At 37.2% G+C, this 25,698-nt stretch overlaps 2 long non-coding RNA genes across 4 annotated transcripts; both read right to left on the bottom strand.

Annotated features, from left to right (window-relative positions):
- Nucleotides 1-606: 606 nt before the first annotated feature.
- On the bottom strand, nt 607-20,119 carry LOC140692819 (uncharacterized). 3 transcript variants are annotated; one of them, XR_012068421.1, is made up of 7 exons: nt 20,050-20,119; nt 17,968-18,099; nt 16,485-16,592; nt 14,521-14,631; nt 14,077-14,139; nt 11,766-11,850; nt 607-732 (listed from the first exon to the last, which is right to left on the bottom strand). It is a non-coding gene; the product is annotated as an uncharacterized lncRNA (long non-coding RNA). The 3 variants fall into 3 exon arrangements; XR_012068422.1 differs by lacking the exon at nt 607-732 and adding an exon at nt 5,340-5,617; XR_012068423.1 differs by lacking the exon at nt 607-732 and adding an exon at nt 8,625-8,858.
- A 1,354-nt stretch (nt 20,120-21,473) lies between these two features.
- On the bottom strand, nt 21,474-23,775 carry LOC140692821 (uncharacterized). Its single transcript, XR_012068425.1, has 4 exons — nt 23,694-23,775; nt 23,000-23,038; nt 22,334-22,399; nt 21,474-21,537 (listed from the first exon to the last, which is right to left on the bottom strand). It is a non-coding gene; the product is annotated as an uncharacterized lncRNA (long non-coding RNA).
- Nucleotides 23,776-25,698: the final 1,923 nt, after the last annotated feature.

Genomic DNA, 25,698 nt, shown 5'->3' with positions numbered 1-25,698 from the left:
GGAGGGGTGCTGGAGGAAGCAGGACTCCTTAGCCCCTAGGCTTAGCAAGCATCCTGGCTGAGGGTGGGGAGGCTGTCCACTCTGAAGTCATAGGTCAGAAGGTAGATTGGGGTCCCACCCCCACATCTCACCAGTGAGACTGTCTAGTCTGTTTTCTCTGTAAACTGGAACCCAGTCACCCTCACCCTCAGAACTGGGGGCAGCCTGTGTAAATTACAACACAAAGCCCTGGGCTGTTTCAGGTGCCCGGGGGTGTCCAGCCCCCCTAGGCCCGGCAGGTGGGAGAGGAGAGGTGTGGGTTAGCAGGTGTGACAGCAGAGCTGAGACTTGGCTGAGTGCATGCACTCTAATATCCAGGAACTGGGAGCTACCAGTAGCAAATCTGTTCACTGAGGCCATGTGTACTCTCCCTTGTCATTTACAATCCCCTGTTTGAACAGAGGCCTCTGGACTCTATTAGCCACATTGTTGCCTGTCACCTCACTGTTGCAGTTCCAGGGTCTCCATTTAGCCAGCTTGAAGGAATAGTCAAACTTTTTCTTAAAACCAGTGACAGAAAACCAAAGTGGCTTAATGAAGCAAACAGGGCAGGAGAGAATGACTTACCTAACTGAGACGTCCACAGGGAAATAGCTTCAGGCAGGTCTGTACCTGGTGCTCAGTGACATCAACAGAAGTCATCCTTCCCCACCTCTGGGCTCTGCCACTGGTGTCATCTTCACATGGCTCTGCCTTTATGAAAGCAAGATGGTCACCAACTGCCACAGGCTGATATCACCACCCCTCAACTCCCAACTGAAATAGAACTTCTCTGCTCCCAGGATTCCAGCAACTAGGCCTGACCTCCGTGGAGCCTGATTGGGCTGGTGCCCAGCCCTGAGCCAATCACAGTGTCCAGGGAGGATGGAAAATGCTGATTGGCCAGATCAAGGCCATGTGACCATCCTCTCCAGGAAATCTGTGAGCTGTTCACCTGTTTCCAGCTTGGGAGAGTGTGATGTCTCCCAGAGGATCCTGCTTCTAGCACAAACTGCTGGTGGCACAATGAGCTGGAATGAGCCTGTCTGCTTGGTGACAAGTGACAGGTCACTTAGTGGTTCCTTGCTCCAGGGAGGGAGGCATGTCCACACAGTATTGGGGCTTCAGAGCCAGAATGTAGTAGAAAAGCCTCCTGGTCTCCCAAAAGGTGGGAAAGTGAGCAGTGACACTGGAAAGGCACTCCTCTCTGTGGCCCTTGGCTTTCTCCTTGTTACAGTGGAGAGTGCAGTGCTGCCCCTGACAGCCCACTTCCCTGCTGGGAGGCCTTTGCAACAGGTGGAGAGTGCTTGGAAAAGCCCATTTATTCTGAGGAACTGTTATTGCTCCTGGTGGGATCATTATTTTCATGTCACTTGTGAGGTGGGCCCTGAGGGGTCCCTGATCTGGGGGCACAGACACCCACAGAAACTTGGCCCAGTATTGCTGTTCATTCAACAATGACCTTACCAAGCACCTACTGTGTGCCAGATTCCCAGGGTAGAGCAGTGATGTTGACAGCATAGGTCCCTGCCTCACCTCACCTCTGCATCCCAGGTGGGGTCACCAGAGTGGGAGTTCAGGAAGCAGAGGACGTGGCCGAAGCCTTGTGGGAACCCCTGGGTTTTTCTCTGTGCTGAGGGCACTAGCAGCACACCGATTGTGGGACTCAGTACCCGCAGGACCCAGCATTGATGGGTAAAGGAGAGGGGCATTTCTACAAGCCCATCCTCACTAACCCCAGGCTCTGGAGGGTAGCTCCAGTCTGCTCAAACCCAGGGGGCATCTTCCTCCATCCTGATCACCCTCTGGTATTACTCCCCGCTAAGATGCAATTTTCCCTGTGGCAGCTACTCTCAGAATATGTGTTTGTTTCTCTCCCATGTGGTTAAGTGGACTTCAGATGCATGATAGCGATGGAGTGGCTAAGCCTCTGGGCAGATTGCTGGGTGACCCGCGGAACTTGCTGCACATGGTGAGCTCCCTTCTGCCAACCAATGGGCCAGGCCCCACCACTGTTCTGTCTGTTCTACCTCACTTAATCTGCACAGACACTCTGTGCGGGACATCCTGTTATCCCCATCTCTGCTGACCTTGGATGGACAAAGCTTGGGTTTGAGAAAGTTGCCCAGGTCACATGGTTGACAAGTGGGGAGCTGGGGATTTGCACCCTGGTCCCAGGAGTCTGGATCATGGAAAGGCCTGGGTGGGGCAGCTTATTGCAAAGGGAAGTCCTGCCCAAGCCCCTCCCATGAGAGCCCACCCAGCAGCATATCTAGCAGAGTCAGCATTTCCTGGACAAGATGGACAGAACCTCAAAACTTCTTTGCAGATTGTTTCCATGTTCTTTTGCAAGCACAGAAAGGCCGCAGGCCAGGGAAGAATAAGGCCAAGAGTGTTTTCATTGAGAAGAGTGAAGGACAAGTGTGAAGACACACAGCACTCCCAGCAGCCCTCTCGGCAGAGAGTGCCACTGGGTGAGCAGCTACTGTGACTACCTACCATAACCCTGTGAGGTTTATGCCTGTACAACTCTGCCTGTGAGAAGAGCAAAGTGAAGCTCAGAGAGGTGTGGGGACATTCCAAAAACAAACAGATAAGGTGGGATCATCACCACCATGCCATGCTGGGACAGTCACCTGTCACACTGCTCAGGCATGGCCTGCTGGGAGTAGTGAAGGCCTGATAGGAGCACAGGAACACTGTGGTGAAGTTGACGTTTCTACCTGGGACAGCTGGTACCGGGGACTCTAGCTGGTTCTTCATTGTGCCTGCTTTGAGTGTCAGCATGTTGCAGCCTCATGTAGGGGAAGGGCTGTCTCCTTTCCACACGGGTGCAAAAGGAAGAGCATGTACACACTGGCATCACCATAGACCACCAGCAGGATCAGGATCTGGAGCTCAGAGCAGAAACTGCCAACACCCCAGGAACTGATGCAAGAGGAGGACCTGAGTGCCCCCTGAAACATTTCTAGTTTTAAAAACATACTTCATTAGGGGGAAGTGATAAACTGTTTATCCCTTCAAAATATTCTGTTATCCAAGGAACAATAGCACCTCAGCATTGTAAGAGGATTAACTCAGTCGTCAATAACCATCACTATAGGTATGAGAAAACAGAGTGTTAAGAGTTACAAAAGGGTCTCAAGATCATGCAGGTCAGAACTGAGAACCATTCAAAGCATGTGCTGCATGATAGCCTCTCTAAGCTACCTGAGGCTTGGTCTGCTCCTGACACAGGGCAGATGGTTCTGAGAAAACCACACTCCTCAGGGGACCCCAGGGAGTTGGCAGAGTTGAGTTTGGGTTCCTGGTCATCTTCTAAGTCTGGAATTTTGAGATTCTTCTGCACCTGTCCTTCCTCCAGAACAGAATCTGATTCAGACGGGATTCCAAGGACTGAGGCACGTGCCAGGCAAGAGAGCAGGCATAGCTGGATGAGAGCATCACCAGTGCCATTAAAAAAGAGGCCAGGGCACTGAGATTTCCAGTGATTTAGCATCATGGCTGGGAGGAGTCATGTGTTCTACAATGAGTTCCGAGTATCCTGCACCGTCCTCGAGGACCTGCAGGGGGTGCACGAAGCCAGCGTGTCTTAGGTAGCGGTGCGCATGCGCAGTCCGCATCAGCAGCCAGCGTCTTCCTTGGGGGCGGAGCTTGTTTTCCTCAGGACTGAGCGGGCGGCGCCAAGGAGGCTCCGGGACAGCGCTGCCTGCGTGTCTGCGGGGGGATGCTCCCCGCTCTCTGTCTGAAGTTACTCCGGTTTCCCACGGCCTGAGCCCGCTTCCTGCCGGGATGTGTGTGGACCTGACCGAGCTGGGGCCCCGGCCGGCAGGGCAGGAGGGGACGGGTGCGCTGGCAGGCCCGCTTCGACTATTCTCCTCGCCCGCCGGGAGCGGGTGAGTGTCCGTGTCCATCGGGGCCGCTGGGGTGTCCGCGCCCCTGGTCCTCACCGCCCGGGTCCCCCCTTCCCCCGTGTGATCGTAGGTGTGTACACCGCGGGTCAGGAGCGGGGATGCGGGTGTGAGTGTCCGTGTCCATCCGGGCCGCGGGGGTGTCCGCGCCCCTGGTCCTCACCGCCCGGGTCCCTCCTTCCCCCGTGTGAACGGAGGTGTGTACACCAAGGGTCAGGAGCGGGGACGCGGGTGTAATGGGAAAGGGGCTGAGAAAGTACTGAGAGTTAAACAGAAGTGTGTAAAATTACATTATGTTAATTTTTATATTTTAAGTGTGTCAAAGTCAGAGTTTATCATGCTTTTACTTTCTTGTCTTTAAAGGAGTGCTATCATTTAGTTTATACTTAAAATATGCTTCTCAGCTTATCTCATTTTCAAGTCAAAATACTGCCACGGTTGACATTTTCTCATAATAAAGTGACAATCTTAAACATTTGTGAATATAAACTCATTGAAAAAATCTTGCAGTATTTCATGATGAGTTGTCTTGTTAAAAATAATATCCAGGCCATTACTAAATTATTACAAAAATATAAATTTTTTGAAGCACTTTTAGAAGTTCCACACACAGTGGTATTTTTAAAACACCAACCACTGCATAGTGCTTAAGATCATTTAAGATGAAATATATTCAAACCTAAAACTTTAGAAAACTCAAAAGGCAGGGTAATGGCTGCTTTTTCATTGCAAATACATTTTTTTCTTCATAAGTGCAAAATACGAAGGTATTCAGCTAAATTTTGTATATCTTTATTCAAAAGGTGAAATTAGAATATAATCTCCTTATTTTTGATTTTAAGGCTATTTCCCATAAAAATTGGTATTTTTATCTGTAGGACCTTAATTGTCTATTCATTTGTTTTTTTCTTTTCGTTTATTTTCTTTAACAGAGAGTGCATTTTTGTGTCTTGTTAGAGTTTTTAATTCTCCTAACTTATTCCAAGACTTTCTGACACTGATGGTAAATAATGGGAGAGGCCTTATAGTAACTGTGCATCTTTTCATGTAGTCAGGATTTTTTTTTTTTTTGGATAACTTTTTTTTTTACAATTTCCACTTGGTTCACAATATTATCCCATTATGACAACTCAATAAAAAATTGTAATCTGTTTACACCAAGACACTTATGTCAGCAAAGTGCTTTTGCTGATATGATTTTACATTAGATTATAATATTTGATTTGATTTACATATAGACTAATACCTATTTTATATATTTACACACATATATGAATATCTGCTAAATGCCATTAATTTGCATGGGGTGGTAGCTGATAACATGTGATCTTTCTGACCATTGGCTATTCTTATGTGTGTCTAACGTACTTCTTAGAACAGATACTAGAACATCACACCTCTCATTATACGGTATTTTAAAGGTTATATTTTATTTTACTTATTTTTAAACATTTTTTATTGAGTAATAGTCATTTTACAATGTTATGACAAATTCCAGTGTAGAGCACAATTTTTCAGTTATACATGAACGTACATATATTCATTGTCACTTTTTTTTTTTGCTGTGAGTTACCACAAGATCTTGCATATATTTAAGATTCCACACATGAGTGATCTCACATGGTATTCCTCTTTCTCTTTCTGTTCTGCTCCACCTAGAATAACATTCTTCAGGAGCATCCATATCTCTGCAAATGGCGTTATGTAGTCATTTTTTGTGGCTGAATAGTATCCCATCATATAAATATCCCACATCTTTATCCAGTCATCTGTTGATGGACATTTTAGGCTGTTTCCATGTCTTAGCTGTTGTAAATAGTGTAGAAAAATCAGCTGAAAACCTTATGGGGGTTCCCTTGTAACTCACTCTTTGTTTTTCTCTTGCTACCTTTAGGATCATTTCTTTATCCTTGAATCTGGCTATCTTGATTAGGATATGCCTTGGTGTGGGTCTGTTTCGGTTCTTCCTGCTTGGGACCCTCTGAGCCTCCTGTGCTTGGATATGATTCCTTCTTTAGGTTTGGGAAGTTTTCAGTCATGAGTCCTTCCCATACCTTTTCAACCCGCTTTGTTCTTTTTCCCCTTCTGGAACTCCTATTATGCATACATTGGCACAGTTTATATTACCCCATAGGTCCCGTATATTGTTTTGTTTTTCATTTGTTTTTCTCTCAGCTGTTCTGATTGGGTGCTTTCTGTTGTCCTGTCTTCTAGGTCACTTATTTATTCTTCTGTATTTTCTTGTCTGCTTTGCACAGCCTTTAGGTCAGCTCTCATCTCAGCCAATGAGTTTACTAATTCTACCTAGTTCTTCTTTATAGTTTCTATTTCATTTTTGATACATTTTATATACCTAAACACTATTTCTTTTAGTTCCTTCAGTACTTTGATCACTCTTTTTTGAAATCTTGATCTAATAGACCATCAATGTCTATTTGCTTGATCATGCTTTCAGGGGATTTCTCTTGAATTTTTCATTGGGAGTGGTTTCTCTTCTTCTTCACATTGCTCATATCTCTCTGGCACCGTGGCTTAAGGAGTAGCAGTTACCTCCTTATCCTGGAGATGGTGTGCCCTTAATGATTTTATCGAGAGGTCTTTGTGTCTTTGCCCTGCTTCACGAACTCAGCTTGCTGTTTCATAGGCCTTCTGTTGGCACCCTCATCTGTGCTGCTCTCAGTGGCTGTTGGCCAGCAGATTGTGCCCCCTCCTAACACTAGGTCAGGAACTGAGCTCTTATCCAGTGGGTGGGCAGGTCACTCCCCCTCCTGATGCCACAGTCAGATGCTGTGCTTGGGGGAAAGCAGGTGGGCAGATCACACCCCACCCCAGCACCGTGGTCAGGTGCTGTGTTCCTGCCAGGAAGGTGGGTGGCTGCCCACCTGCCCTCTCCTGGTGCTGGTCACTCTGCTGCTCTGTGCAGCAGCCTGCTCTGCCTCGGGTAGGCGGTCTGTAGGTGGGCTCAGGGAAGACCACGGAACAGCTCCGCCTACGCTCTGTGCCAAATCTGAGCTCCTTGTTTCCCTTGGCAGCACAAGTTCTCTGAGGTGTCAGGGTAGAAAAATCCTCTCTGCCTCAGGCTATAAACAAGTCTCAGTCCTGCCTAAAAGGTTGTGGAGCCCCCATGTGCAGATTCAGGTCTCAGCCCTGCCCCAACCCGGGCACTATGCACAGGAGGAGATGGTAGCTGTGGCTGAGCCCTGCCTCTCTTCTTGCGAGATGTGCCAGTAATGGCACAGGTCTGAGGAGACAAAGGCTTCAGCACCCCTCCCCCCAGGGCACATGCCTGTTTATAGTTTTGTTTACCTTCTGAGTTAAAATTTACCTGACAATGAAATGTATAAATTAGGCTTTTGAGGTTCATCCTTGTATCAGTAGTTGATTCTTTTTTATTGTTGAATTGTATTCCATTGTTTGAATATAATATCATTTGTTTTATCCATTCTCCTACTGATAAATACTTAGGTTTTGGATATCTTTTTTTGCAGCAAACATTTTTTTAAAAAATGCAAATATAATATACATGCTTAAATGTGAGCATATCTTAAGTATACAGCTCAGTGATTTTTCACAAAGTAAACACATCTATGTAACCTTCATCCAGTCAAGAAACAGAACATTGCTGTTCCACTTTGGGTTTCTTCCCAGATACTATGGCACCCCTTTGATGGATTCACCATCCTAAACTCAGCCACCATGGATTTTTTTTTTGCTTTTGAAAGTTTTAGTCCCGTACATTCCACTCAACATTACGTAAGATTCATCCACTAGTGTTTTCTGTAAACTGGTATATTTATTTTTATTGCTTTAAAGTATACAATTTGTATGCATGTGCCACCACTTATGGTTATGTATTTATTGTTGACAGGTGTTTGGGTCATTTTCTATTTGGGGCTATAACAAATAGTGATTATGAGAATTTTCTGGATGTCCTTTTGTGCTCAGATGTAGAAGCTTCTGAAGGGTACACAGGGAGTGTGTGTGTGTGTATGTATGTATGTGTGTGTGTGTGTACATATATACACACACACATATACATATATAACTTTCATTCAAAAAGCCTACTTTCAAAGTATTTGAAAGAATTTATATTCCCACTGGCCATGTGTAAGAGTCCCCATTGCATGTTACCCTCACCAATGCTTCATATCACTTAACAACTAACTATTCTAGTGGATGTCTAATGGTGTTCCAAGTGTGGTTTTAGTACGTATTTTTATTATTACTAAAGAGGTCAGCCACTTTTCATAGCTTATTTGGATTTTTTTTCTTTTTGTGTGTGAAGCACTTGTTCAATTTTTTTGCACATTTTAATATTGAGGTTTTGCCTTTTTCTCCACTGGTTTTTGTTCTCTATATGCCCTAGATACAAGTCTTTTGTTGGATATAGGTATAGCAAATATATTTTCCCACCGTGTGGCTTTTCACTTTCTTAATGGTATCTCTTGATAAAAATAATTCTTAATTTTACTGAAGTCTAACTTAAAACTCTTCTTTTATGTTTAGTGCTGTGTCCTGTTTAAGAACTCTTTGCCACTTCAAAGTCATTAAGATATCTCCTACACTATTTCCTAGATGCTTTATTTTGGTGGGGGATTAGGTTATTTATTTTAATGGAGGTACTGGGAGTTGAACCCAAGACCTTATGCATGCTAAGCACACATTCCACCTGAGCTTTACCCTCCCCCAGATGCTTTGCTTTTTGTTTCAAATTTATTAGATTTATAATCTATCTAAAATTACTGTTCATGTATGGTACAGGGTTTAATTCAATACTGTTCCATTGGTCTATATGTCTAACTTTAGGTAGTTATCACATAGACTTAATATTGTTTTATAATAAGTTCTTTAACATTGTTCTTTAATATCATCTTGGCTATTGTTGGCTCTTCAAGCTTCTCTATGTATTTAGAATCAGCTTGTCAATTTCTACAAATAAACAGTAACAACAATTAAGTTTTGGGGATTTTGATGTGCACATATAAATCTTTGAATCAGTTGAAGGGGACCTGACATCTTTAAAATGTTGAGCCCTCCAATCCATAAATTTGGATTACCTCCCCTATATTTATTTTTATCACTGCTGTAACAAATCATCACAAATTTTGCAGCTTAAAGCAACACAAACTTATTATTTTATGGTTCTGTAGGTCAAGTGAGGAACAGGTATCACTTGGCTAAAAATCAAGATGTCAGTAGGGCTGTATGCCCTTCTGTAAGTCAAAGGAAGAATATATTTCCTTGTCTTTTCTGGCTTCTAGTGTTCACCCACATTTCTTTACCCATGGCCCTTCCTCTATCTTCAAAGCTAACAGCTTTACAGCTTTCTAATCCTTCTTCCAAAGTCATATCTTTCTGACCACATCTGGGAAAGATTTTCAATTTTTAAGGACTCCTGTTGTTAGACTAGGCCCATGTAGATAATCCAGGCTAATCTCCCTGTCTCAGAGTCCTTAACCTGATACATCTGCAAAATCCCCTTTGCCATGTAAAATAACATATTCACAGATTTCAGGATTAGAACATGGATATAGGTAGGGGTCAGTGTGGTGCACTATTCTGTTTATCAAACTGTTTAACATTTCACGCTTTCTGACAAACGTACAAGACAGAAGATCCTGATCATGTTTAGAATGCTTCCTCTGCAAAATATTGGGCACTGAGTTTATTTGAAAGGACTGAAAATAATATTACCACAGGAATGGTTTCCTAATTCTACTGACATTTACTTACTTTATACTTAAATACCCAAAATGGTCAGCCAGGAGTGGGATCTTGGCAAATAAAATAAAAGTATAATTCAAGCTTTTATCACTGAATTTATTAGCTAATTCTATTTTAGAAACAGACAGAAAATAAAACAATTTAGAGTAAGTCTGCTTACTTATATATTAAGTGAACATAAAGTTTTAAAAGCATGTCTGAATATGGGATAAAGTGAGCATCATAAAATGTAATGTTAATATTTAGTACCTGCAAATCTCAAACTCCCAAGTCATAAACAAGTTCATACTGTATAGCACAGGGAACTATATCCAATACTGTTTTGTAGTAACTTATGGTGAAAAAGAGTATGAAAATGAATATATGTATGTTCATGTATGACTGAAGCATTGTGCTGCACACCAGAAATTGACACAACATTGTAAACTGACTACATATATATATATATATTTGAAAGGACTGAAAGGACTATATATACCAAGAAAAAAATTAGATTGGTAACCAACAAGAAATCTGTCAGTAATATAATGCTAGAAACCCTGAGACACAAAAGAAAATTTCAGGCATAAATCTGTTTATAGAGTCATAGAAAAAATAGTGCCTATGCAAGTCCCTGATAAGCATGAGAAAATAGGAAAGGCAATATAAAAGTTCAAAATGCTTTGCTATGTAAGAGCTGCCAGATGACTCAGACACAAACTTAAGTGGTCAAAATATCTATATAATTAATGATAACAAAGTAATTGAGGGCATCATTTTAAATGAGATAAAAATAGCTGCTCAATTTTCATATTACTAAGCAAGTCATTTCTGTTTATAGTAGGTTTATATTATTTTTACATGTATTTATATTTTATAAAGACATCAACTTAGATCCTGGCAGATAACTGACAGTGGAGCAACTGATTGATTTAAATGGGCATCACAGGCTTATCAGATTTCATATGCTTTAAATATACATTAGTTATTAGCTGTCAGGAAGAGTTCAATTTTCATTTATTCTAACATAGCTGTGCCACAGGCAGGTTACTCTGTATTCACAATGGAGGATCATGATAGATATGAAGACATCAAGCCTTATTGATCTTCATAGGGGTGCTTTTATAAGAAAAGGAGAATAAAATAAGAAAAATGTAAAATACTACTTTTTTTATAGTGTTCTAACAGTTTTATCTTTTATTTTTTAACTGAGTTATAGTCCACTTACAATGTTGTGTCAATTTCTGGTGTACAGCACAATTTTTCAGTCCTTTATGAATATACGTATATTTGTTTTCATATTTTTTCACCATGAGCTACTACAAATTCTTGAATATATTTCCCTGTGCTATGCAGTATAAGCTTGTTTATCTATTCTATATATACCTGTCAGTATTTACAAATCTTGAACTTCTAGTCTGTCCCTACTCACACCCCTCCCCCCTGTAAAATACTATTAAATCAACATATATTTTTGAAGAATTATGAAAAATGGGAAACTATAAGTTGTTTCTTTAAATTGGAGCAAAGAGAACTACTTTAACTGGGAAAATAGTTAAAATCTGGCAAGTTTTATGATTTCATGTTCACCCCTGACAGCTTTTCTTTCCTCCTTTCTCCTTCAATCTTTATTGGACCTTCTAAAGAATTAAATTACAAAAAAGAAAAAAAGAAAGAAAGAAAGAAAATTAAGAAACAGCTCTGCATCTAAAATAACCTCCTAACTGGAAAGATGGTATACTTTGTGAAAAATTTACAGCTGCCATCTTATGATCTATGTCTCTGTCCACACTGCCTTACTTGTTAGGGAGGGTCTTAAAAAAAAAGTAAAGAAAAATAGCAAATTATAATGGCTTTTTCATTTTAAATTCTTTTTTATGTGTCTACAATCTGCTCTATCAAGAGTAATTAAGATAGACATTATCAGCTATACTCTACTTTCCTATCATGCACATTGTGACTCTGAGAAGCAGGCACGCTCTAACTTACCATCTGCAGGTGGTGTACAGGTTAATGCAGTTCTTTTGACAATATATGGTTTTGTAGTCTAGTTGTCTAACTACTACATAATGGAAAAGATGTAGAACTACTGGTACCACGGCCCTCGGTCTCTGTCATTTACATTAAACATACCTGGAAAAGTAGATTCAAAAACTCATTGGCAAGAACATTTTTCACACTCCAGATCTGATATTCTTCTAGAGTTAAGATGGCCATTCTGAAAGAGAAACAATATTTAAGAATATCTTAAATCTTCATTTTCTTATATTATTTGAATTAAATTTGTTTTATTAAACTTGCAATGGTCATTTGTCTGAAAGAAAACTAATGATTTAATGTAGATGCTATGTATTCATCTGAAAGTAGGCCAGCAAGAGTAAGTTCAAAAGTAACCAAACTCTGAAGTAGTCAGTCATAACGTGGGCAATTTATCACCAAAAATCTTCCTCAGGTAAGACCTGGGAAATAACTCACAGTATCTTCTGGCTCAAGGTGAAGTTTACTAACAGAACCCACAAAAGGTTCTGGGTAGAGAAAAAGGACTATTTACTAACTTTGAAAGCATTTTTCCAAACTCTTTGGATTATGCCCTTTGACCCTAACAATTTTCTAAGATCTTTAAAACATCTGGCAATATTATTAGACTTCTTAAGAGATTTAAAAAAACTAAATATATATAATAAATGAGTATCTATATTAACATTTCCTCAAAATAAAATTTAACATTACATTCACAAGTTGAGTAAAGCAGTATTTTTTTTTTTTTGGTGTCAAAGTGTACCAAAAATTACATTTATATACAGCAGACAATATTTCTTGGCAGGCAAAAATATAACCAAATGCTTCTTACTTCATGTTTTGAACAATCACCTTAACAATCCTAGATGAATAATAATGTTCTTAGCTTTTATTACTTAATTATATTTTTATTATCTAATGATTTATTATTTAATGATATATAATAATATTTATTATTAATGATATTCATGTATTCATTCAATATATATTACCATTTATTATAAGGAAAGATTTTAAAGCACTGTGATGGTAATTATTGGCTTTCATGATGCAACTTCCATTGAAGTATATTAACACCAATGTAATGGTACAAAATAATGGGTAATATTGTCACCGTCTAGTCACCAGTGAATATGGGTAATAGGTTTGGTTGAAAGGTCCAAATTCTATTCTAAATTTTTACCATTTCATTATTATGGTTACATGGAGATGGAGTAGCTAAATGATCTTTTTTTTAATGTTCAAAAGTACAGCCATAAGAAGAAACTCGGTCTTATATAAAAATAGACAGCAATGATAACCTTCATACTTATCAAACACCCAGAAGAAAGGCGATGGAAATTGTATCTCTACATAAGGTATTTCCTAGTAGAAACTTTCCTGTGTTTCTGTTTTCATATATACCAAATAGAAATGGCTACCTTAGTTTTGGGCAGAAAAGTAAATGAAGACGGTTATCTGAATTGCCAAACAAAGATCAAGCCCTGAAAAATTCATTTCTATTATTTATTTCTATTGAGTGTCAGTTAATAAGACTATGATGATTTCTTCTGGATTTGTGATTGAAAAAAATGTTACTTATTTTTCTAAGCCTGTGTAAGGCCACTATGGTCTACGTCCTACCATCTGCAACTTGGTACACGTCAACATTTGAATAGAAAGGGTCAAATTAACTCATATGTGTCTCACATATATGGATTATCTTCAGTTTCACAGGGATACATAGACATGAAGGCAAACCTATTATAATATCTTTAATAAATGTTGTGAAACTAAAAAAATTCAAAGCTTTATTCTTTGTAAAGTACATGCTTGTTTCTGCTATTATACACTTATTCTGGCTGCTATTAAAGAACTTAGGACAGACCCTCACCAATATTATTGAAAAAAAATTTTAAAAACTATATACACCACCCAGATTGAGATAAAAAATAATTTCCATCATCCCAGATATCCTATGGTCCTTCTCAGTTAAGTCACCCATCTCCAAAATCACTATTGTAACACTTATTAACATTAGTTCTGTCTCTGTTCTAGAACTTCATATAAATTAAATTGTACAATGTGTTCTTTTATTCTGTGGCTTCTTTTGCTCAATATAAGTTTTGTCTTACCATAATGTATTAAACTGGGAGAAGTAAAGATTATAAACTACAGATGGCAAGGGTTGTCTCTACTTAATTTTTACAAAATGCCTAGCTTATAAAATATAATGTTTTTATGTAAATAACACTTAATGGAGTTGTTTAAAGGTCGAATGGGCTTTCCTTAGGGACAACTTAGAGTTATTGTAACCACAGGTCCAAATAAGCATTTAGCAGGGATGATGTAGAAGAGATTCAAGTATGTATATGTAAGGTATGTATACCAATTCAGAATATAATGTATTTTTAGAAAAGAATAAATTAGTCTCTGCTAGACTCACCTTTGTGGTGTCATGTGCATTCTATGTGTCTTCTACAATGTTGGATAGATCCACAAGTAATTCCTTTAAAACCAGAAACCCAAATCAGTAGTTAGGAAAGAGAAGGTATCATTTTTATTAGCCAGTAGCTGAAGTATAAAATAGTTTTTCGGTCAAGTTTTTTTTTTTTTTTAATTCCAGAAATAGATTGCTTGTTTGCCTTAAAAATTTATGACAATTTTCCAGTGGTTTCATTTTTTTTTTACATAATACATTGTTTATTAAATTTTCTTAGGCAAATTCTCTTCCCAATTTTGCATCTTTGGCTATGAATATTTTGAGTAGCATAATATAGAACCTAGAAGTAGTAAGAAATCTTTTTTTCAACCTCTTTTAAAAAAATTCTTCACTCTATGTTCCTGTTGGAAGTTTACATGCAAGAAGATGTATACAATCAGACTTTACCAGGGTATCATCGGTGCAGTTGTCCTTCCAGACCTCTGTGCAACCACGTGTCTCTCAGTTCAACCCTAGAAAGAACTCCATCACCGTCAACATCAAATACCTTGAAGCAAACTAAAGAAAAGAAACTCTTATGGAGGAAAATTACTTTTATATTCTGAAGTATAATACATTTTATTACAACCTGCCCTAGTGAAATTACTTAGTTCCTCAAACAACTACATTCTGGATTAAGTTCTTATTTGGAGGAGATTGTGTCATTAAAGTCCTTTGAACTTGTAGGAATTCCTGTACACTTCACAAGTCTCTCTCCTTATATCATTAGCCAGCTGTGAGAACTCTATCCTTCACCTAAACCTAAAGTTAAATTTCTTGCAAACTGAAAAAGAAGGGCCAAGTTACTATAGAATATCTCACAGATTTTGAGAAGGTAATTCAAGCTTTTAAATTAATTTCTAATATTTATAACTGATCTCTTCAGAGTTGATTCTTACAATGCTGAAAATATTCCATCTACATTAAGAATCAACAAAAAGCTGCTACAGTCAGCTCCCCGTATCCATTGGTTCTGCATTCACAGGTATAAACAATAGATCAAAATATATATATATATATAAATTTTCCCAGAAAGTTCTCAAAAGCAAAACTTGAATTTGCTATGCACTGACAACTATTCACATATCATTTACATTGTACTTACAAATAATTACATTGTATTAGGTATTACAAGTAACCTAGAGATGATTTAAAGTATACAAGAGGATGTGCATAGATTATATGCAAATACTATGCCATTTTACATAAGGACATGAGCATCCATGGATTTGGTATCTGAGGGGGTCTCAGAACCAATCCTCAGCAGATAATGAGAGATGACTGTATAACGATTTTGCCTCTCCAATGTAATTAATGTGCACCCAATATTTTTGCCTAAGAACAATTTCAAATCTTCAATGAAGTTTATATACAACAAGCTAAAAATCCAAAATATCAGCACTTTGCTAATTAACATCAATATCAGCAAAATTGCTAGTTAGTCTAGTTGGTTAACTTCCACTAGTCCACTGGCAAAAAAATAAATTTAAAAAAAATTTAAGACAACAATTAACCTCAATTGAGAAACAAAGACTTCACCCTCTTTAATACCAGAACTTTAATGTGAACAAATAATCTATCACAAAGCCAGGTTAGAGTAATGGTATACTATCAGGGAAGATAAAAGAAATCTAAATTTTTAAGATTAAATAATTATCTACTTCACACACCCATGTAATATTTATGCTATTAAATTAACTAAGTGCATCACAGTACAACATTACTAAAGAATATTGAACTATTAAGTATCATACCCAAAATATGCAGTATTTGTAAAGCTGTATTTTAGAAAGATGCAGAGATAATTACCCTAGTGAATATGTAAGAATTATGTTCCAATTAAATGTAAACTGCTGCATTTTCCTAAACAAATATGGTTAAGATTTAGGAATGTAATATGCTTATTAATTATGCCATAATATTTTAGATAGGTTTAAAAGATAAATTTAGTATTTAATAAAATTGTTTTATCATAAATTTAATTTTGCTAATAAAATATCAATATACACAGTGATAGAAAATAAGTTGGAATTCAAGTTAAGCAAGACAAATTTTCTATATAGACTACCAGAAAATATTTTCTATATGCTTAACATTTTTAAACACATCATGATTGATGTAGTTCATTTATCATGAATTGTACATTTATCTGGAAAATCAACCATTATTAATAACAAAGATCTTAAATTACTCCACAGTAAAAAAGAATAGATGATTGAACCTTTACACTGATCTCAGTAAAACCTCAGTAAGAGACTGCTATTTGCCAAAGGGATGAAAATTCAAGCCTTAATCAGATGATTTTTTACATGAATGGATGCTATGTTTTTCTCTGTATAGCTTCCAAATTTTGTGATGTTTAACACACTTACATTTCTGTCTTTCAGCCAGAGGTCCTCTGCAACAAGCTGATAGCCCACAGGATATCTCCTTAAAATCTATGTGGCTGTCATGATTTCCACCAAAAGCATTAAATAAACCTGTAAAATAGGAACACAGACAGAATAAATCACAGCCAACAATCTTCCTGTTAATAATGACATGCTTATGAAAGGAGGCATGACTCGCATAAACTGATTTAGTTTTTAAAAGTTATCAGTAGTTTCCACTGTCTTAGGAAGTTTATTTTTTTCCCCCTGGCATAATTATAACCAAAATTTAACTTCCTAGAAGAAAATACTATCATTTAGTGTTTGGTTTTGTCTGCATACCTATCTCTATCTTATATTAATTCCAAAAGTCAAAAGTGATTGTAGAATGTAAAAAATAAAAATGTATTTTAAAAATTTAACTGGAAAAAAGTCAGAGACCACAATTATCCTAATTTGGAAAGACTAAGAAGAAAAAGGAAAAAGGAAGAAGAAAAGTTGAACTCTATCAAAGATATACTGTGTTGTTATTAATGAGCTTCATACGGCTCCTTCATGAAGCAAAGAAAACTAACACACTATAAGAGACAGAAATTCTGTACTGCAGTCTTCATTGTACCACTTAATCTGTATAACTAAATATATTAAATTTCAGAAATAAAGGGCAATTTATAATCTAATCCTGTGGTTTTTAAACTTTTCATAAAAAATAAATGGAATCATTTTATTTTCAAATGAAATGATTTCTCAATCTCTAATTATAAAAAGGTAAAAACATAACTGCACTGCTGAAGTGGAAACCCTGTCTGTTCTAGCTCCCCTAACAAATAAATATTTCTAAAACACACTAGAAACCTGAAGAATACAGACTGTCTATTTCAAGAATCTAATTCTGTGCCCTCAAAGAGCAGAAAATTGGAGCTAAGAAGTAGTTAAATGACTTGCTAAAACTAAGAAATTTTTTTAAAAAGGTCTGAATCAGAAGAAAAACCCAAGCTTTCAGATTTCAAATACAGTTTTTGTGATTATCACCCACAACTGCTCCTTGTAAACCTCATTTAAAATAAATAAATATATATATATATATATATATATATATATATATAGTAGTGAAAAGTTTAGAGCTAAGTGGGGACCTTAGAGATGGTCTAGTGGTTTCTTAATTTTTTAAGGGTGGGGGAAGGATACAGCAGTGGAACCTTCTTCTATATAAAAGAAATACAATAGACACTTCTCAGCTGAGGAAGAGGTGGGGTCAGGTGTGGAAGCTAGAGCTTTGCCTATTCAGTGTCCACCACCCTGACCCTGCACCAGATGCTGAGGCACTGCACTGAAGCACACTTTCATGATTGTCTTGGTCAAACTGATTTTATATATGAGAATATTCAAGTGCAGAAAGGTAAACCCACTTACACAAGGCTCCAAAGTTGGAACAAGGCACACGTGTTTAGCAAAGAACATTTGTAGGAAATAGAAGGATTCCCACCTTCACTCAGAGATGGACGAATTGGTGGTGAAGCCAATGGGCCAAATGTCTCTAAATCAAATCATCCAGTTTGGGATTGAGCCCTCAGCAACCAATAGCATTTCTCCAGATTAATGATGTCTGATTCTTCCACTGACAATCAAATCAAACAAGATTATAAAATCTCACTCTTCTCTTCTGGACAATCAATTAGTTCCCTGAAAATGTAACTTCTAAATATACATTTTAATTTCCCAGTTAAACTGTTAAAATCTATCTAAAACAAAAACTCTGAAAGACAAATACATTGTATCTTAAGTGGCATGAAAATTAAATTCAAATTAACATAAAAGAGGCTTTAAAATGGGAAAAAAATTTGCAATTTCCCATTAAGCAGGCTGTTTAATTCCAACATGTAAAATAATAAACTAAGATACTTATTTTTTGCTTCCCACACTTTTATTTGTATTCGCTTTGGTGATTTTAATCACTATCTTGGATTTGAAAATTCTTGATTATAGTCTCTCCTGGCTACACAGGTAACACACTAATAGCAGAAACTATGTTTGATTTATCCTGTCACTATGGTAACCACTTACACATTTAATACTTATTAAATAAATGTACAAAGGGGATAGACCTAAGCTTCTCCTTCTTGGCCCTAAAATTCTTACTACACCTTCTATAAAGGCAGGAGCCTCCTCTGTAGGACAGAGAGTAAATGTATCTCCTGAGAAGGATTCCCCAACAAGGGCTGTCTTTTCAGCGTGCTTTTAGATGTTTTTATGGGACATTTCAATAAAAGGATCAAGGACCTAAGCTTCCCAGTATGGTGGGAGTTGTGATGGGCATGGGAGGATGCTCACTTGGGAGGATGAGATGTTAAAGACACTAACAGTGAAAAGGACAGGGCAAGATGAAGGGCGATTTGGAAACAGGACCACAGAGATGTGACATTTACTTCCCATTGTCATCTAAGTGATACCTACTTGAAAGAAACATTTCGACAGTTAAATTCTATAATGGGGGTTATTTAAATGAAGCACACATATACTCAATGAGTAGATCACATAATTTTTAGAGATTCAGAGTGCAGTAGCATTTTCAGAGTACTTTTTACATCAATAACTAGTATTTATAAATTCCCGTGTGCTAAATAAGTATGTGGAATTATTTCCATTTTGCTTTTAGACTTACTACAGCTTAACGTATTCATTGCACTGATACAGAGTAATTTTTCTAACAAATAAAAATGATAATGTACAACCTTGTTAAAGATTCTTTAATTTCACCATCACCAGATTTATGAACATTTAGGCCTATGTGTCAGGCCCCGTTTCTTACCAGCTTTTTCACCAACACCTTACATTGAGGTTATATTGCATTACCCAGAGGTCAGGAAATGTTCTTTCACACATCCACATCTTTATTAGGTCCTGTGTCCTCTGAGGAGAAACATTCTCCCCACTTTCACATTCTTCCATTTTACATCTTAACCACTAACCCTTCTCTAAACACCTTCTAATGCTTTCCAAACTCACCAGCTACCCCAGGATTTTAACTTCTCTCTTCTGCAACTGTCCTCCACTGTATTTGGTATCCAATATTCAAGTGAAGTATGAGTCCTCATTTACAGGTCTGTGGCCTCTCTAGATTACAAAGTATTTGGATTCAGTAACCTTGTCCTTTTATCACTGTTGCTGCAAGAGTTCCTTTCATAGGACCTGATACATAGTAACCACACAATAAATACTTCCTGAATGAATGAATGAATGACTAGCCAAGGCAATCTTCACAGCCAAGGCTTCCCCAACCCAGCTCAGTAATCTTTCTGTTATATCAAAGAGACTCTGCCCCATGAAACAATAGACCCTGCACATTTAAACAAATGTATACAATTATTAGGAACTATTATTAGAACAGAGACTAGCACTACTGTTCTCATAGTTATGTTACATAAGTAGTGTATTAAAGCTCGTTCTGATTTCTTGTTTATACAAATCAGCTATGTCTGTCACCAGTTTAAATATTAGTAATTTAGAAAACAAAAGTTATTGATTTATCTACTCATCAGAAATCATTACAACAGATCTATTTACATACCTCTTTTGTCAGTTTATATACCAACTGGAAAAGAAGGGGTGTACAGTCAACTCTGAGAGTATAATTGCCTGCAAAAAAATAAGAGAGAATTTTAATACCTCCAAATGGACTACAAACCTGTATTTAATTCTAACTTTATTTTCTAATTATAAACAATATATAACAGATTTCAAATTGAAGGCATCATTCCTGGAGAATTAAAAATAGGGTGGACCCTACAGATTATCATATTCAGTGAAGTATGTCAGACAGAGAAAGGCAAATATCAAATTCTATCACTTATATGTGGAATGTAAACAAACAAAAAAAGATACAAATGAACTTGTTTACAAACCAGAAATAGACTCATGACATAGAAAAGAAACTATGGTTACCCAAGGGGAAAGGGGGAAGGGAAGAGATATGTTAGGAGTTCAGGATTAACAGATATACACTATTATATATGAAACAGATAACCAACAAGGACCTACTGTATAGCACAGGGAATTATATTCAGTATCTTATAATAACCTATAATGTAAAAGAATCTAAAAACAATGTATATGTATATGTATATGTATATGTATATGTATATGTATATGTATATGTATATAACTGAGTAACTTTGCTGTACACCTGAAACTAATATTACAAATCAGATGTACTTCAGTAAAAAGAAATAAATAAAATTTTAGAATAGATAGACAGGTAGGGAGATAAATAGACAGACAGGCAGTCTGGCTAAAACTAAAACACAAGGTGGAAATAACCCTTCAGGAGCCAGAGAGGCTGCAGCACACACTCAGGATAGGAGACTGCAGAGGTGGACTCTGCTGCTAAGGCGGCAGCTCCTGCAGTAACAGTAAGGGTCATTGCTCATTACGGCAGCAGTACCTAGGGGTCTTTGGCAAAGGAAGTGGTAAGGCCATAATGTTCATGTTTTTATTCATTCATTCAATTCAATATCAAGACTTTAGGCTAGAGCATGTCAGTAACTAACATGTGTCCTCTGACACTTACCTAGAAATAACCATAATACGATGAAAGCCTACAGATGCACATGCCACATATCAGGGTCAAAAGGAAGTCTGTAGTGGGTGCTTATTCCAGAGTTGTTCCAATACATACAGGAACTATTTCTGTATGAAATATTTTAGCCCAACTTTTAAAAATAGCTCCACAGGAAGAATGTCAAAAGTACTAAAGTTTTAAGTAGTAATCCAAGATAGGCAAATGGTAAATATACTAAAGAAATTAGGATCAATAGCTTAGTTATGAATCATATTGATTCATTTGAATCATAATAATGTTCTCTCTGGTAAAATGGAGAAATGGAGGTATTATTGAGGCATCTCATAGAAAGAGGATAATCCTAGTTTATGAGTTGGAGTTGATAGACTTAAATACTGGTATACTATTTAATGACAATCTGAAATAAAATTTACCTTCTGTGTATGAGTCTGAATTGATATATGCAACCTCTCTCTCCTGGAGTGTTTTCACATTCTCCTGTAGTTGAAGCAAAGCAGTCACTTAACTCACAGCGTTTACAATAGTGGAAATACAAGCAAAACAAATTAATTCAGTAAAAGAGTGGTTTGCAGGTGCCATTATAAATCAAACACCTATGCTTTTGACCATAATTTTAAGAAAATACTATTAACTGGTTGATAATACTAATGCAATTAAAACAAGAAAGAAAAATAGTAGTGATGCTGTAGCCACTGTTCATAGCAGCAGCAGGGAGACCCAGAGGAAAACTGCCCCTGATCCCCTGCACCATAATATGAAGGGGGAAGGCTCGAGATGCTCAGCATCACCCTGGATCTACTGGAAGAGGACTGCTCAAAGTAAGGCCTGGAAATCTGTATTTTTAAAAGTTGTCCCTGGCAATCCTTACAGACATTAAAGTATGAGATCCCTTGATGTTGGGGATCCAAGTAACTTTACCATATTAAAAGTGAGGAAGTTGGAAATTAGATTTATCAAGAATTTTTTGAAAGAGAAGATATTAATGAAAAAGAAAAATATAGGAGGGGAGGATAGAGAAAAAACTAGAGGGAGAGAAGAGTGGCTATTAGGACAAAGACAAGACATTTCTCACACATACATGCACACACGCACACACATTCTAGAGAAATACAGCAGAAGAAGACTAATGCCATCACACACATGGGAATATGCAGAGAGAACGCTTTTCTTCTCTCTGTTTCTCTCTCTCTCTCTAGCTTGCTACCTTATAAAAGCAGTTACAGTAAAAACATTTAAAGCTGTGAGTGGTCATCCCACAAATGAGAATTCTCACCTCTGCACTTGGCCACATGGGATAGATGACAGCTGATTCTGCTGCAGAGTTTCAATTATGACAGAGCTACAGTAGAAATAAAAAAGATTCCTTAACTATATGTAAAGGTAAAGGTGCTGCTGAATATGATCAAGATAGTAGAAAATGGGAAACAATATTCAAATTGTCTTTTAACTCACATGAATTTAAATTAATGCAAGGCATATTATCTTGTATCTTGGATTTATTTTATCTGTATTTTAAGCTGCTTAAATTATAGAAAGACACATGTATTTCTATATACATGTATTCACAAGAAATTACACATTTCTAAAAGTAGATGACCTTAATGAATAAGATCTGATTCATCTAAATAAGTGTATTATGAAATGCATGTTCATAACACCAACATAATAATAAGACTTTGCCATATAAATGGAATCAAATGTTATACAAGTAACTGTGATTTTATTCCCATACTTATTTGATTCATATTATTCTTTTAAAGTATGCAGAAATGAGTCAGAAAGAAAGCATTTTAAAAACCAGACACAATAATAGGAAACATATGACATTCTTTAAATCAATTCTATAAAATTTGGACTCATAAATGATGAACAAAACAGAGGATAGTCACAGGAAAGTGCTTTTTGGTGCACCTGCCTTTAAAAAAATACACAAGCCTACCTTGAACATGTAAGAACTTAGAGTTACCGGACAGAGAGCCTAAGGGAAGAAGATGAAAGAAGGGGGTCTATGAGAGACACTTTAAAATAAAGCATTAAGAGCCAGTGACAAATGAAAATTAATCATAATTGAATTAAAAATAAATCCTTGAAATTTTAGAGTAATTCAATTTACAAAATCATTGTACTATACTTCCCAACCAGGCACTTTTGTAAATGGTAAAATATACCTATGGTTACAATTTAGTGTGGAATCCATAAAGGAGAGACTATAATCAGAGTATAGTCATCTTAAAAGAGCATGTTGTTTTCCTGGATAGAAGAAATCCAAGGAAACTGTAAAAAATTGAAAATTAATGCCAAGGATCTAAATCAGATTTTCAATAAGCTAATTCACTTGTCAGAAGCAGCTTCCTAGGTTTGACTATTTTCTGAGCTTACAGATTTTACTTACTTATCACAAAACAAATATAAATAGAAACTAAAATATTTTAAAATTAATGAAAAAATTGGTTTGTGCTTAGTAATTAAGAGGTTGTTCTGTTTTGTCAAACTGATGTAAAAGCAAAACCAAACTCTATTTCTTAAATTTTCTTGTTTTTATCCAAATTAAAACAGTATCAGGTAATGGAACACATCTGTGATTACCCTGAGATACATGTTGACCAAGAAGATATGTTTACTGTCTTAGTTACCTCAGTCCATTTGTGAAACCCAGAAGTCCAAATTTTTCTGCATCCCAGCTGGCAAAAATGGCAGTTCTTCTCGGTCTCCAGCTTGAAATCATTGTTAACATACATGGTGAGGTACATCTGCCTAAAAACAAAGGAAAATTCACTGGAGTCACTTTCTGTCATCACTTGCCAAGGAAACATTATTTACCTCTACTAATCAGTTTTCCAAAATTCTGGACAACTTCTTACAAATCAGCAGTTCCACTGGTTAGGTCAATACCTCCAAATACCCAGAAGTCCTGATGATCTCCCAGAATAACACATCTGTCTGGAAAGGAAGGCATTCAAAAGAATGACAACTTAGAATGTATTATAAAGAGCAGTAATTTATGTTTTTAAATTAAACTTCCTCCTGCTTGAGTTTCCTCCATAGAAAACCATCAAGGTAGTGTCTCCTTTTAGAATTTACCTTTTTTTCCCCACATTTAATTATATCACATCAACCAGGAAAAAAATATTAAGAGTTGATTAAGATGTATCTTCTCTTACTCCTGTAATCTTTGTAAAAACAAAATGTTTTAAGACATTTTAAAAAATTCACCAACTCACCAAGTTTCACAGATCCTCAGGTAGTTCTGATTACATCGTAAATGCTTGTGATTTTCTTGATGTTATGAACATGCATTTTAACCTTCCTAGAATTTCACAAAGGGAACAAATTACTTCACATAGAGCATTATGTCTAACAGGTTCCCTCCAATGTTTTATTATAAGTCTCAGAAGTACAGAAAACTGTTTAATAGGATGATAAATTCCCATATGCCCACCACCTAAATTCAATCATTGTTAATACTGTTTAACTATTTGCAAGCGAGTTGCGCAAATCATGACAGTTCTCTCCTATGTATTTAAGAATGCACCTTACGGTGAAATAAAAAAAAAATCAGTATTTTATATTTTGCCTCCCTCATAGCTCCATTGTTGGTATTTATTTAAACTTCAAAGTTATTACTCAACGTGAAAAACAATCTTGTTCTTAGCAATTTAAAAAAAATGTGTATTTGTCCATTTAGAGCTCAAATCAATTAAGGGATATAAGCCCCAGGTGCTTTTTTTGATAGTTTGACCAGGGAAAATTTCTGTTTCTGACTTTTCTCTTAAACTGTTACTGAAGTTACATGCTCTGTTTTCCTTGTGTCTGTATGTATCTGTTTATAAATCACATTTTTCATTGTGTACCTCTAGAGGGTATTAATACATGAGATAATAAAGTCTCCTATGTTAAAGGAACTCTGTTCTAATTGAGTTAAATAAACACTTTTTAAAAAATTCTTATAAAATAAAACAACTTCTAATACCTTAAGAGTTCTGAAATTTTAAAACAAGCTTCTTACAGAACTTATAAAATACTTGCAGAATCCAAATTCACATTGCTAAGGCAAATCATTAACCAACAAGGCTCATTCAACCATTTTAGTTTAATAAAAAACAGCTATCTCCTCTCTGATTCATCAGTGTGAAGTTTCCCTTTCCCTCTACATTTCAAGCCAGTCAAACTAAAGTTCTGATCATGCCATGCTGTTTCCCAGCCCTGCACAAGCTGTCCTCTGCAGCTGGCGTTTACTGCCTGTCTTGATTCCGTGGAAATCTTACTGTTTGTGTAAAATTAAGCTCAATGAGCAGATGTTCTGTGGTCATGCCTCCTTAATAACAGGGCTGTCCGGGATTAGTAACAGTAACGACTATGATGGTAAGCGCACGGGGCCATGTAGCAGTTACGCGTCCACCACTGTGACCACCTAACCCACCCCCACAGAAGTGACCGGTGAACTTCGCTCCTTTCCCCCTTCTCTCCTACTCCTTCCCTTAAGTTGACCTAGTATTTTGCATGCACAGTGTTTTGACAGTTATCTGAAACACTGTTTTAAGCCGTCAGTTGAAAAGGGAAGACAAAACGTTACACCTGGCCCGGAGGAGGAGAGGGGTGCGGAGTGGCCCAGAGGAAGCCGAACGGGACGCGCGGCCT

Source organism: Vicugna pacos, unplaced genomic scaffold (genome assembly GCF_048564905.1).
Source record: "Vicugna pacos unplaced genomic scaffold, VicPac4 scaffold_18, whole genome shotgun sequence".
Lineage (NCBI taxonomy): Eukaryota > Metazoa > Chordata > Mammalia > Artiodactyla > Camelidae > Vicugna > Vicugna pacos.
This window is presented reverse-complemented; position numbering and strand designations above follow the sequence as displayed.